We start from the raw sequence: 13,442 nt of genomic DNA on the forward strand, positions 1-13,442 counted from the left end.
AGAAGTCGTTGCATATTTTATATGTTCTTTTTCCTGAGAAATCTCAACCCAAGCAAATGGAAGCCTGCAGGCATTCAAATCTCTGCAGAGGGACCCGTTTAGTAATCATCCTTTTTCTTCCCACATATGCGTCAAGATAGTGAGGAGAAATATTGCAGTGCTACGTCAAGGCTAGATAGAAATCAGGCTACTCTGGGCTTAAATATTACTTCAATCCATACATCAGATGGGGCACACAAAAGAAAAAAGGGTGGCTGTAACATTACAAGCAGAGGATAGTCACGCATGCAGCATGTTTGTGTTAGGGTAAATAAGCTTTGGTTTACTTTTTGGTTGGAGTTAAGGAAGTAGGAGGTACAGAGTGGAAGAGCTCGGAGGAGATAGCAGAGCACTTGGGTGCTGGAAAAGGAGAGGGTGTGACAAGCAGTGAAGGCGATACAAGAAGTCTGAAATGCAGAATGTTCTGCTAAAAAAAACCAGCTTATTTTGTCCGCAGCTCCTGGCTGCAGACCCTCCAAGATGTTCTGGGCCTTGTAGGAGATCAGTTCGTTTTGCTTGAAAATCCAAATTATACTTGTTCTATCATTCTACGTAATTTTGAGGAGTAGAAGCCTGAACGTCCTCCAGAGCTAGTGGAGTCTCATTTGGGTCGGGGACAGAGTAATTCAGTGAATCCTGTCTTACCATCTCCTTTTCCCACACCCAAGGCCGCTTTTTTATGGTTTTTTGTTGGCTCCTCGCTCTGCTGGCTCTGGCATAACTTGGTGTCTGATATGGCTTTGGTGAAAAAAATGCAAGCCTCAGATGCAGAGTAGAAAAGAAACAACTTCCAACCACTGATGATGCCAAGTTTTACCACTACTTGGCAAATACATGATTTTGGTTTGTTATATCCCACTTTCCTTCACATCGCCCTGTTTTATCTCAAATACTTCTGGTTACATCTGCATTGCTGAAATATGCTTCCTAGTTATTGGGACTCACAAGAGAAATGATTTTTTGATAGGTTTTTTTGTTTTCTTTCTAGGAAAAGTTAATTCATAGCCTTTATTTTACATTAAGCCAGGTACAAACCTAAATTACAGCTAAAAAAAATAGTTCCTCTTTCATGCTGGTATTTATCTTGTTTGAGAAAGTCCTGCTGTTGAATGTATTGATGCCAGTACCCTAACCAGGTTTTTTTCTGTTTTGTAAGAATTACAAAGCTCCTCTTCTGAAAGGAAATTTTTGTAGATCACTTCTTTAATAACTAGATCAGGTAAAATAATCACTTTCACACTTAAAAATAATTTGAAAATTAATTCTGGTATCCACGACTGGAATATTTTTTTGTTGGTCCACGTGTGCGGTAGAGCTGCTTTTCCTACTGATATCTAATTTATTGTTCACAGTTGGAAAATGAATCAGGCGTGGTTTTTTCTGTGAAATAACTAAGTGCACCAAAAAGAGTCTAAAGCCGATATCAAATTAAAGGTTTGGTGGTTTTGTTTGGGTCCTGGATGGACAAAATAATGTGTATGTGTCGTACAGAGCCACAGGACGCCACTGACTGTCATGAGAAGTTATGACGTCTGTTGCATTGAAGTTAGGTACTGGATAAAAAGCCCAAGTGATAGCGTGTTTTCCACCCTGTGTTTGAGTAAGGAAGGGCTAGATTTGTGCGTTAGGCACAACAAAGGTCAAATTTCCATTTTCACCAAAACTTTCTTTTGACACACCTGTGACTTTCTAAATGGTTGGTTATGGTTTAAAGATCTTGAAAAGGCAAATGTGTCTTTGACTTAGTACTTCAAAATTTTGTTTCAACTATGAAAATTTCAGATTAAATTTTCATAACAAATAAGTCTAAATGGGTTTTGTTCCATCTCCTTATTCCAGTGCAGCTGAATTACAAACTCATTTGACTTCCTTGAGTTTCACGCATACTGTCCTCAATACTGCTGTAGATTAATAAACTTTCCCAGCTCATGAGTTAGGCACAACAAATTTCCATTTTCACCAAAACTTTCTTTTGACACACCTGTGACTTTCTAAATGGTTGGTTATGGTTTAAAGATCTTGAAAAGGCAAATGTGTCTTTGACTTCAAAATTTTGTTTCAACTATGAAAATTTCAGATTAAATTTTCATAACAAATAAGTCTAAATGGGTTTTGTTCCATCTCCTTATTCCAGTGCAGCTGAATTACAAACTCATTTGACTTCCTTGAGTTTCACGCATACTGTCCTCAATACTGCTGTAGATTAATAAACTTTCCCAGCTCAGAGTAACACCTCAAAAATGCTGCTGTCTCTTTAATACTTGTATTACAAGCTCCAAGCAAATCTGACATGTGGGTGAGGAGGAAGGAGGGAGTTTAAGTTCTCTTCATTTAAAAATTTCAAATGTATTTTTCTATGTGCCTCCATGGGTGTTCTTTGAATGCCACAGAGAAAAGTTTTGGGAAGATAGATTTGTGCAAAATACCTGGAAACCTGGCTGTAACTGTCACCGCCTCTCCAAGAGCAGAGCACCTCTGTGCTGAGCCTAGTGGTAAGTTGCCCATCTGCAGAAACTAAACTTATCAATGTGGTTTCCAAGGTTAGGTAAGATCAAGCTGCAGAAAGAAAACTTTAAAGGATCTTTCTGTTGAAGGTGCTTCCCTAACCCACATAGTTGTTTTGTGTGATGCACTTATCCTGGCAGCAAAGCTGCCTTAAGAAAATTTGTCACCCGTTTTTCCCACACACTCAGTAGTAGTGTGATGAGAATTTGTGAGGTTGTGTGGCAAGATGGTACAAAGAAGTAACCAGGGCTAAAAATAAACCTTCCTACCAAACCCTGTTTCTGTGTGCTAGTTCATCTCTGACAGTGTATGCTTTGGATTAGAACCAAAGAATGTTTCAGAGTAAATATAAGCTGCTATCAGCACTGTTGAAAAAGCTTCACCTAGTTTCTAGACAAAATATTCTGCGTGCTGGAATTGCCAGCTGCATAACACTAAATGCACATATATCAATATTTAAGTATAAATGAAACGATGTTCCCTGGAATTTGCACATTCATACTTCATTTATTCTACATCTTTGATCAGTAGTACCAAAGATAGCATAACGCTCAATGCTAACAAATATTTAATGTAACTTAATAGTATTCCTAAGTATAAATTATTTGCTTTAACAACCTCTCACTCTTTTGAATTTAAAGATATTTCTCCTGTCCTCACTAGCTCTAAGTGATAACAAAGTCAGCTGGGTACCATCAGAAATTAGGATAGCCTGCAGCACTTTGTGATATTTATCTTTGCTATTGTCTCATATTTGATTTTGCTTGGCAATCCAAATGACAGTGGAAACTGCTTCTGTAAGGTAAATACTGAGAGGCTGGTGAGCTGATGTGTCATGCTTTTGTGGCTGACATATGGAAAGGAACAGTGCTCCAGGCTTCAACATGGCCTTGTCTCTATTACAAATTGCAGTTCAGCTGTTCTGGACACCTGCCGAGTGCTGCTAAAGCCTGATGGTAGTTCTAGGAAATTCTGTGATTGGCATGTTCTTACTGAGTTCTTAATCTAACTGGTTCGTGTTCTCAGCCTGTTTTACTTGATGTTTTTAAATATTTTTTTTTAACTTATGTCCTTGCGATTTTGATGCAATCTTAGTGACCATATTTGTTGGACAGTTCTGTCTGTCCTGATACCTTTGCGATTGAAACAACTGTCCAGGGAATAAGACTGAGAAAATGGAAGCAATATTTTGTATTCCTCTTCTCTGACCAGGCAATGCAAGTCACTGGAGCCAAAAATCAGTACTGAGAACAGTTAAGAGCATAGAGTCATTTATCTTTAGAAATTTTTTCTTTACTAATTGAAGGCAAATTAATTTCAACATGGCTCTTAGTGACAATACTGTAGATCATTTTATGCTTATTATGCTTATTGTGCTTATTATTATGCTTATAATCTTCCTGAAACACGCCTTAGTTAATAGACATGGCACTGGTATGGCATTAATGCAACTTCACCCGTAGAGGTAATACTGAGATGCACTGCACACGCAGCGTAGTCTCCTGGGTTGTTTCCTTCTGATGTTGCAAGATGCTGGGGCCGCTGTGAGCGTGGTTGTCGAACCTTCCTCTGTGGCTCCTGCTAGTGGAGATATGCCACTGTTAAGGCAAAAGTAGGAAGGTACTTTTCACAGGAGGGAAGAATTTAGTCAAGATTTCAGTAAGATGACGATGAAGTGTGTGATAAGGAAAAATAGGAGTAATACTTGGTGCCAACGTAACCTGTGTAAAATCATTGCCTCTCTAGCTGTGGGTAAGTTTTGTCACCTTGGATGAAAGGGGCTGCTGGCAAGCGTGTACACAGTAGCTACAGAAGTCTCATATTCATAAAAGGCTTTTAAATGAAGGATTACAGAACTGCAATGGCAAACATTCACATGTTCTTTATGTCATATCAGAAGAGAGGCTAATCTGGTGTGGAAAGGTAATCAGGACACATTTTAAAATTTAAAGAAGAAATGTTATGATTTCAGACAGCGTGACTGGGCTCCAAAACAAACACATCTGTGACAGCAGTTTCAAAGAGTGTAAGTGAAGCCTGGGTTACATTCAGGTGTCTATCATTCTCACCTGAATGTAACCTGAGGAAAGAGGTAGTTAAGTTACAGATGCGACATGCTTTCATTTTTTTTGCTGATCTTCAACAAAGACACCCTGACGAAGGTGCTAGTAATCCTGCATCATAATCATAATTTCACTGAAACTTCTTTTAACATTATGTTTTGGCTGTTTAGGTAAGTGCTCGTTACTTTTTTTGCTTTGTTTGTAGTTAGTCATCTGTAATGCTTGAGCTGGATGTCCACCTCAGATGGACTTGTGTGTGAGACAAGGAGAATGTTAACTGTTTTCAGAATGCTGAAATCAAAATTAAAATGCCTAGGGAATCAAAAAGCATTTTGACAGAGAGATTGTTGTAGAAAAAGTGTAGAGGAACAAATTGTACATTTCAACATCCATAATAATGTTAGGTTAATGCAAGCGCAGTTTTTCTTAGACCTTCTCTGCAAGTTATTGGGCACTACATTGCCTTAAAAATAGAGGTACCTAACTCCTTTAGGTATGATGAATATCTGGTTTTTTCTAATGGCAAAGGAAAAACTTCATTTGCATAATTCTGAAAACTTATCAGATGCCATTTTGGGACCAGATAGGGGCAAAATCGTCCCATTACTTATGTGTTAGTATGAAATGTACCTGATTTACAAACAGGATAACATCATGCGTTATGAGTAGTTCTTCACTTTAATAGTATAAATGCTAGAAAAAAAAGAAATTATAATGCTTCACACAGCAGATGAAACAAATGGTCTCAGCAGTCACAGGGGTGGATTTTATAGCATTAGCATTTCTGTGATGAGCATCAATGTCACATTTTTCACTTCAGAAGAAAATATTTTGTACAGTATTGCACAATATCTCATGTAGATGACTTTGCATATGGGCAGTGTGTGATAAAGAAATTCAAAGCAGGAAAGAGTTAAAAGTGTTATTTCCTCCAATACTGTCCAAGTCAGCCTTAGCTAAAAGCCAGGAAATAGACCTGATGAGATGACTGTGGTCTGCATGGTGTATTGTATACTTATTAAATTAAGGATGCTATAAACTACTTGTCAGTAAAAACTTAATGAAAGAAGTTTGAACCAAATTAAAGAAGCCACCTCAAAAATGCTGTACATTTCTCACTAATTAGAAGCAGCACAGAATAAGAACTCCCACAGAGTGACGAAAGTTTTAGTGGATTTTTCACTATTCACTGATGAATCATTCTGATTTACTCTTTTTGATCGTTCTTTATCTGGCAGATAAAGTGTTTAAGACAACCTCTATTATAAAAACTTTTTGTTGAAGATAAGTAAGTATATCGTCAAGTACACAGAAAATCTTCATTTGTTGCACACAGTCAATGATTGTGGCTTTAACACACCAGATTAAAAGTTTCCTTTAGCCAGAAAGTAATTGTTGTTGTTCAAGGGAGAATTGGGTAGAAACTAATGTTAAAAACTAATCTCGTAATAATTTTACACTATTAACATTATTTTAAATACTGTGGTTGTAGACATTACAGCTGTAATGTCATCTCATTGCTGCTTTAATTTCCAAATCTATGTGTATTTCTCCACTAGCTAAAGGTCTCAATAACTTAACAGTCATCCAAACACTACCAAAAATACACCTATCAATTGGAGACTACACTGAAATCACCTCTGTTTGGGAAAAATCTGTTGAAAGGTATAGACTGAGTTGGTATCTTGTTAATAAGGAGAATGTCGCCAAAACTATATCATCAAATGTTTCCTATGCATCCAACACCACCCATGAAAGCAAGTGATAAAATACACTAGTGATAGAATCTGCCAGTGTAAATAACAGTGGATTTTACTACTGTGAGATAATTGTTGAAATACCGTTCTGTAAGAAAATATGTGGAAATGGGACAACAGTGATTGCTGAAAAGAAAGGTAAGCAAGTATGAACATACATGTGTCAGTTAACTCATCTTCAGTTTGAACTATTTTGTACATTTTGTCCCTCTCCCACATCCCTCCCTTAACACTGTGGATCTCGGGGTAAATGAGGCAACCCAGAGGGGACACGAACAGCTCTTAATGACATTTTACTTAAGCTATCTTTCCTTAATACCCCCAGTCTAGTGCTTGTTTTCTTCTGTAAGGGAGTTATTAGTTAAGTTTTACAAACAAGCTGTGCATTCTCTGTGCATTTCATGAAAGATCAAAATACAATTGCTTCTCAGAAGGGATTTGGTAGGCTAGATGTGAAACAGTCAGTTAATTTGCCTTGTGGTAAGGAACAGCTGAAACAATCATAGAATCACAGAATGGCCTAGGCTGGAAGGGACCTTAGAGATCATTTAATCCAACCTCCCTGTCATGGGCAGGGACGCCTCTCAACTATATCAGGCGACACATGGGGACTGAATGAGGATCACATGGTTACTGTGTTCAGTACTAAACATTTTATCTAGTTATTACAAGTTCTTAATAAAAACTAGGCGATAAATCAATATGGAAGATGGAGCAGTACTGGCTCTGTATTTATAAAGGTTTGTGTCCATAAAGTTTTTATGACAAAATGTTTTATATAGGCTGCATCTCCTTACTTCGTTATAGTTGTATGGCAACCTCTGCAGGGGAGAAGTTTAAGGTTCCGGTTCTGAATTAAGCATTGAAAAACATCAAGACAATGAGTAGTCAAACACAATTAATTTTTCAGCAATAGGAGTGAGGTATCTGTCACCTTAAGTTATGAAAAGAATGTGGCATACCTAGAAAACAATTTACCTCGCTTCCATTAGACTAGTGTCCCAAGATACTGTGCAACACTTCTTGAAGACACTGATCTCTGCGTCTCTCTTTGTACCTGTCAGCTGTAGAGAAAGGCTAGGAGACTAGCTCTGGCTAGACCTTTAACATTATCAAACATCACTTGTATATCAACCAGTCAAGTCATGGGAAGGAACCTTTTCGTTCATCCAGCACACTCCAGTTTTGGGCACTATTTTACACTATTGGCCAACTTGTAGTCCATAAGGAGGCACCAAAACATCTAAAGATTTAGAAAACATCAGTGGCAGAGAGTGAATGACGCAGTGTTCAAAACTGGGGAAAATTAATGTAAAAGGCTGTTAATTCTTTAAAATAATCTGAGCTCCTAAAATTATCTAATTGATCTGATCTCTTATTTGTTAGGTAGTAATAGCCCTAAAGTACAAGCAGAAAAAAATTCAGATTATACACTATGGGGGAAATACTGTTCAACTGCAGGAGCTATAGGAGGGATTGATGTCATTTTATCAGGCTTGCATCCCTCAGGAATGGTAAATTATGGATGACCTTGCACTTGGGTGAGGGGTGGACTTCTTCACTCTTGATGTCACTTTTAATTTATTTAATTTTTTTGCTATGGTGTTGTTCTTCTGTTGTGTCTTTGAATAGTACATAACTGCATTTAAAATACATAATTGCAGAAATTCTCTCATTGAAAAAGAGATATTTGGCAATATGGGCCATCATCCCTTTCTTAGCAGCAGGCGGAAGCTTGTATCTTTGCTACAGAAAGAAACAGCACTCAAACCTTTCTGGTAAGTAACAATATTTTCATTAACTCATACTTTGTAAGTTAGATATTTGTTTTAAGATAGCTGGACAGGTTCCCTTAAGAGGCATCACTAGATGGAGGAATTTCATTTAAAAACTTCTGCTTACCTGGTCCTGATCTGCTGGAGGCACCTCAGGCTGAGAAGAGGGATCAGAAGGCATAGCTTGTAGTTCAACTGAGCGTTCTGGCAGCCACCTGCCTCCATTATGTATCTTTCCAAAAAGAGTGGTCACTTAGACTGACCCGTCTAGGATATCAAAAGAATACATCAGTTCTGATAATTTCTTAGCAGACCAAAACTGAGGAGCCAGAACTTCACTCTGCATAATGGTCTTGCTCTAGGTAGTGTCACCTGGATGTGACATCTGAAAGATACAGCTTTGGGGACGTTGTTCTGAGATATATTTTTAAGCTGTGATTATTTTTTTAACTAATTATTAATTTTTCTTTGTTGCTAAATCCTGAAATGAAGGATGGAAGAAGTTGCAAGAAAAAACACTGAATGATAAGGGTATAAGTATAACTGTAGGGCATCTGCAAGCAGTGTGTACCGATCAGTGACATATAACCTGAGACAGCCTCTTAAGTAACTGTAGTGTGAGTATTATGGCTGCAACGTGAGGCTTACTCAGCTTGTCAGCTATCAGGGGTATAGGTGGAATATCTATGACTTGAGATGCAATTCAACTTGCACATTAAAAAAGCAGAGGGAGGGGATTTAGGCAAGTAAAATCTCCTATTTCAGTAACTGGAGTTCACACAGGCATGGATCTTGACACCTCTGTATGAACTGACCCATCATAGGTGTCTGCTTAAGGGTGAGCCGATCAGTTCCCTCATTTTCCACGGGGCAAAACTCTGTTGACCAGATCTCCTAAAGGTTTTCAGAAATCTGAAAGTAGGTGTTACCATCTGCAAGCAGAATACCTCTCCAGAGCCTGTCATTGAGACAAGCTGTACAAGAACTTTGCAATCTTCATTTCGAAGCTGTGTAGAGCTCTGGTAGAGTACCAGAGCTGGACTCTGGAAATGGACAGTAAGCAAGCAGTGACTGTAACTTGTTTTTTGCTGAGGTTCTGCAGAACTTTCTGTGCCAGCAGGAAGGCATCAGGAGGAGCAGATGCTCAAAGTTGCAGAACTTCATGGAAGAAATGAATTCAGCTGAGAAAAACTCGTCATTCCACTGAATGGGTAAGTGGTTTATAGAAAGACTCACTATAAGAGAAATACTTTCAAAATGAGGCACTGGGGAGTGCACTGAACACAAAGTATGCAACCACTTGCTGTTCCCAGGATGGCATCCTACTACATATGAAAAAGGTTTAAAGCAAAAAAAAAAAGTTTTCTTGCAAGAGACAAGACTCAGAAATAAGAAAAAATGTATTTATGTAGTAGGAAAGTATTGGGTTCTGTTGTTATATTCAATGACACTCTAAAATTGCCTGGAGAAGAGGGAAGCAAAATGTGGAGAATATCAATATAGAGACTGCGTAAAAGAAGTAAAACACAGCAGTAAAGTCCCTTTACATGTCGTTTTATACCCAGCTTAAGGGACTTGGACCAGCTTCAGCTTATAGGGCCATTAGAGCAGGCAGCACTTCCTGAGAGCAGGGAGCAGATTTCAGGTAATCTTTTTCCAGGCAGTTACTCATCTTTTAATTACGATGAAACAGTCCCCATGTGTTGCCTGGTCTAGTTGAGAGGTGGCGTCCCTGCCCATGATGGGGAGGTTGGATTAAATGATCTCTAAGGTCCCTTCCAACCTAGGCCATTCTATGATTCTGTGAGTCTATGATTCTATGATTCTATGATAAAGTGGGCAAGGAAAAGAAGCCCTAATATAACTCTTGCATAGACAGTTGCAACGTCCCCTGCAGTCAGCTGAACATGCTCGGACAGGGTACACAGCAGTGATGTAAAGTGCTAAAGCCCATGGTCACAACTGCAGTTACTGAGCTGTTAGAGAACCTGGCTTCAGTCTTGATTTGGTCATATTAGTGCTGACATCACAGTGAGAGAGAATATCAAGATGCAGATAGTAAACCAGTGATATCTATCTTTTATTGTGCAATATTCATCATTCTAAAAAAAATAAAATTTCCTCACCATAATTTGTGGGTTCCCACTGAAGCTAAGAGACTTGCTTTTATAGGAGATATCATAGCAAAAAACTTTAAGACGTGGTCTGAGGATGATCTGGTCATAGTAGTAAAGTGTTCTCATTACTTGCTACAAATGGATAATTCTTCTTGTTAATATTTAATCAAGACATAAGAAAAAAAGGTTGAGAAAGAGAAAGCAAGAATGAGAAAGCAAGCATCAGAGATAGTAGAGAGTGAAGAGTTCATTACTAGCCAAGAACTGCTCAGGGTTTGTATGGACAAGAAGACTAGAGGATGTGTAAGTGGAATTATAAAAGGTCTTTTGTTGTTGCTCCATGATTTAGCAGCTCTTTATTACAATGATATGTCATGATGCAGGTTCAGTAGTTTTATTCACGTAACAGAATTTTTGCTATTTTTATGAAAGCAGAGAGAGTGATTTTGTAGTGGTATCATTTTAAGTGTTAATGCATAATTGGATCTTATAAATTATTTGAGAGATCCAGTAGGTTAGCAGAGTCAGGACATACAATGTGCATGTACACTGTATTTCAAACAAATTAAACCAGCAGTGATGAGCAAATACAGTCGCATCTCCATAGCTGCATTCAGTACATTTCAGTTGTGTTGCGGAATGATCAGTTTAATTTTTTTTCTGTTTGTGCAAAAGTCTCTAAAAAGTTCACACTAGTTTTTTACGTTGCTTGCATTATTTTTTTGGGGGGCTTGGAAATTTGCTGTGCATTCTGGGCAGATTGGAGTACCATTTCTAGAACAGTGAATGTGAAAGTTCTGTACACCTCTGCAAGGCTATTTACAGTCTCCAATTTGTGTCATGTGTTTCTTCCAATTCTTGGGGTTGTGAAGGCAAATTTGTATCACAGAACTTCAATCAAGACATGGTTTTTATTCTCACCTGCATCATGTGTCATAACAGCACTAAGCAATATGTGACATGACAACACATAGCTCCAAGTGTCCAAGTCAACTTAATCTGAGAGCTGCCTGCTAGAGTTGTGCCATTATACACAGCACTTGTGTCTTGCTGGAGATTCACCCTGTATTTCTCAAGTTGAGATGCTCAGACAATGTTTCCCAGACAGTTCTGCCAGCTGCAGGGGAATTTGGCCCTTGAGAGAATTCTTGGAGCAGCTGATGATTTTTTCATTGCTGAGTTCTGCATTTTCCAGCCCAAAGCCAAGCCCTGCTGCAGCATTAATGCAAACTTCCAGCTTGTGGAACCACACGAAAAGAACATTCCTGAGAGGCTCTGATTGTGCAAAAAGGCGTAGGAGCATCATCTAGAGTAGTTGGCCGTACCTACCGTTCCTCCACTTTGGAATTCAGCCAGCAGGTACCTCTCTCTGCGCTGAACACTGTTAATGAAAACAAAAATAGCAAACCCCCAGAGTAAAGTATAAATGCGAAGACAAAACACTAGCACTTCAAGACTTCCATCTTTCTGTTTTTGTTTTATGTTGTTTCAGCCTGAGAACCTGATTTGATATATCAGTGAGCACAGGTCTTTGTTCACATTTCCAGGAGACCTTTAAGTCTCAGCTTTTGCTGAAGGAAAATCCTAAGTCCTACATGTCCTTAGGAAATGAAATCAGGGTGATTTTTGCACAGTCCAGAACACGTCTGAATACCACAGCAGCTTGATAGTTTACTGTATCAAAAAAGCATCCATCCAGAAGGAGCAGCATGATAAAACTTTTTGGAAACGCTAGAGTTAAATGATTAAGGGGATAAAAAGCTTTGCTATTTCAGATTTCACAGAATCTAATTTACACTGGAACTTGACATCTTTGGCATTCTAAATAAGTGCTTTGTGCCTGGTACCTAATTAACTAAGAGAATTGAACTCAAACATAGGAAGATTTTTGCCTTTCAGTGTTAGTACTGAGACACTCTTCCCTTCTGAATTTGTAACTCCATGGTCCATGGTGTAGTCCAAGGTCTAGCTGTGCTAGATGCTGTTTCGTGGGTAAAAGTTCATTTTTAAATAGACTTTATGAGTAAACGTTGTTTTGACGGTAGTTTTCTTTGCTTTTTAAGGCTGTGTATACACTTTATGAATCACTTGATTCTTCTTTGCAATGAATCAAGAGGAAAAGATGACAAAACCACTGTGACTGTTGTACTCAGTGCAGCAGATGAGCAAATCCCACAAACTAGGGCAGCTAAAGAGTTTAGAATGAGGCAAGAATCTGCCATCTGCTTTGACATTCAGAACTAAAAGGACATCATAAACGGAATATGACTAAATAACTATGAAACTGAAAACAATATGATAAGTTGGGGGGCCAGTTAGCTCGGTGGTTTGAGCGTGGTGCTGGCAACAAGGACCAACACTGAGCTCACGGGTTCGATTCCCGCTGGGTCCCCATGTGTTGCCAGGTCTAGTAGAGAGGTGGCGTCCCTGCCCAAAACAGGGAGGTTGGACTAGGTGATCTCTAAGGTCCCTTCCAGCCTAGGCCATTCTATGATTCTATGAAGTTTCTGCTGAAGGATGGATTACGTGAGTTTTCCGACAGAAGCATTTCAGTAGGACAATATACAAGAAAAAAAGGTTAATTCCAAGCAACCTCTAAATGTTTTGTCACTACCAGAACAATGTAAGGAGTCTGAGTTTGGAGGGTATATCATTTTAGAAGACTGTCTTGAACTCTTCTGCCCTGTGTCCACGTGAAGGATGTATCATCTGTCATATTTGGAAAAATCTTCTGAACTGAATAACATTTTCCAACAAAAGCATTTCTTCAGGCAGCCCATGTATATTGAGCAGAAGATGGAGGAAAAAATTCATATGGTGGTAATCATTTGACCAAATATACAGTTCTACACATGGAATGGAGTCTGATCTCTGAAACTATCGTCAGTGCTGACCACATCATAGCTGGAGTGGTATACCAGGAAGATTGTTATCTGTGTGCAAAGGGACTGTGAGTGTTAATTCATTCACACACTAGGAAAATTCTTCCAGAGAACGGGGTCTCCTATGCACAATGAAATACGAGGTTTAAATGAAACTCTCTGTATTATTATTATTATATATAATTATTGCTTAACTGGTGGAGGAGGGTGGTTGGAGGAAATGCAAGTGTTAACACTTGATCAACTTTTGCCAGCTCTAAAACTTTAAAAAAAAAAAATGACTGAAGAAAAATCTAAACTGAAA

This window comes from Apaloderma vittatum, unplaced genomic scaffold, assembly GCF_000703405.1.
Source record: "Apaloderma vittatum isolate BGI_N311 unplaced genomic scaffold, ASM70340v1 scaffold8194, whole genome shotgun sequence".
NCBI classification, from domain to species: Eukaryota; Metazoa; Chordata; class Aves; order Trogoniformes; family Trogonidae; genus Apaloderma; species Apaloderma vittatum.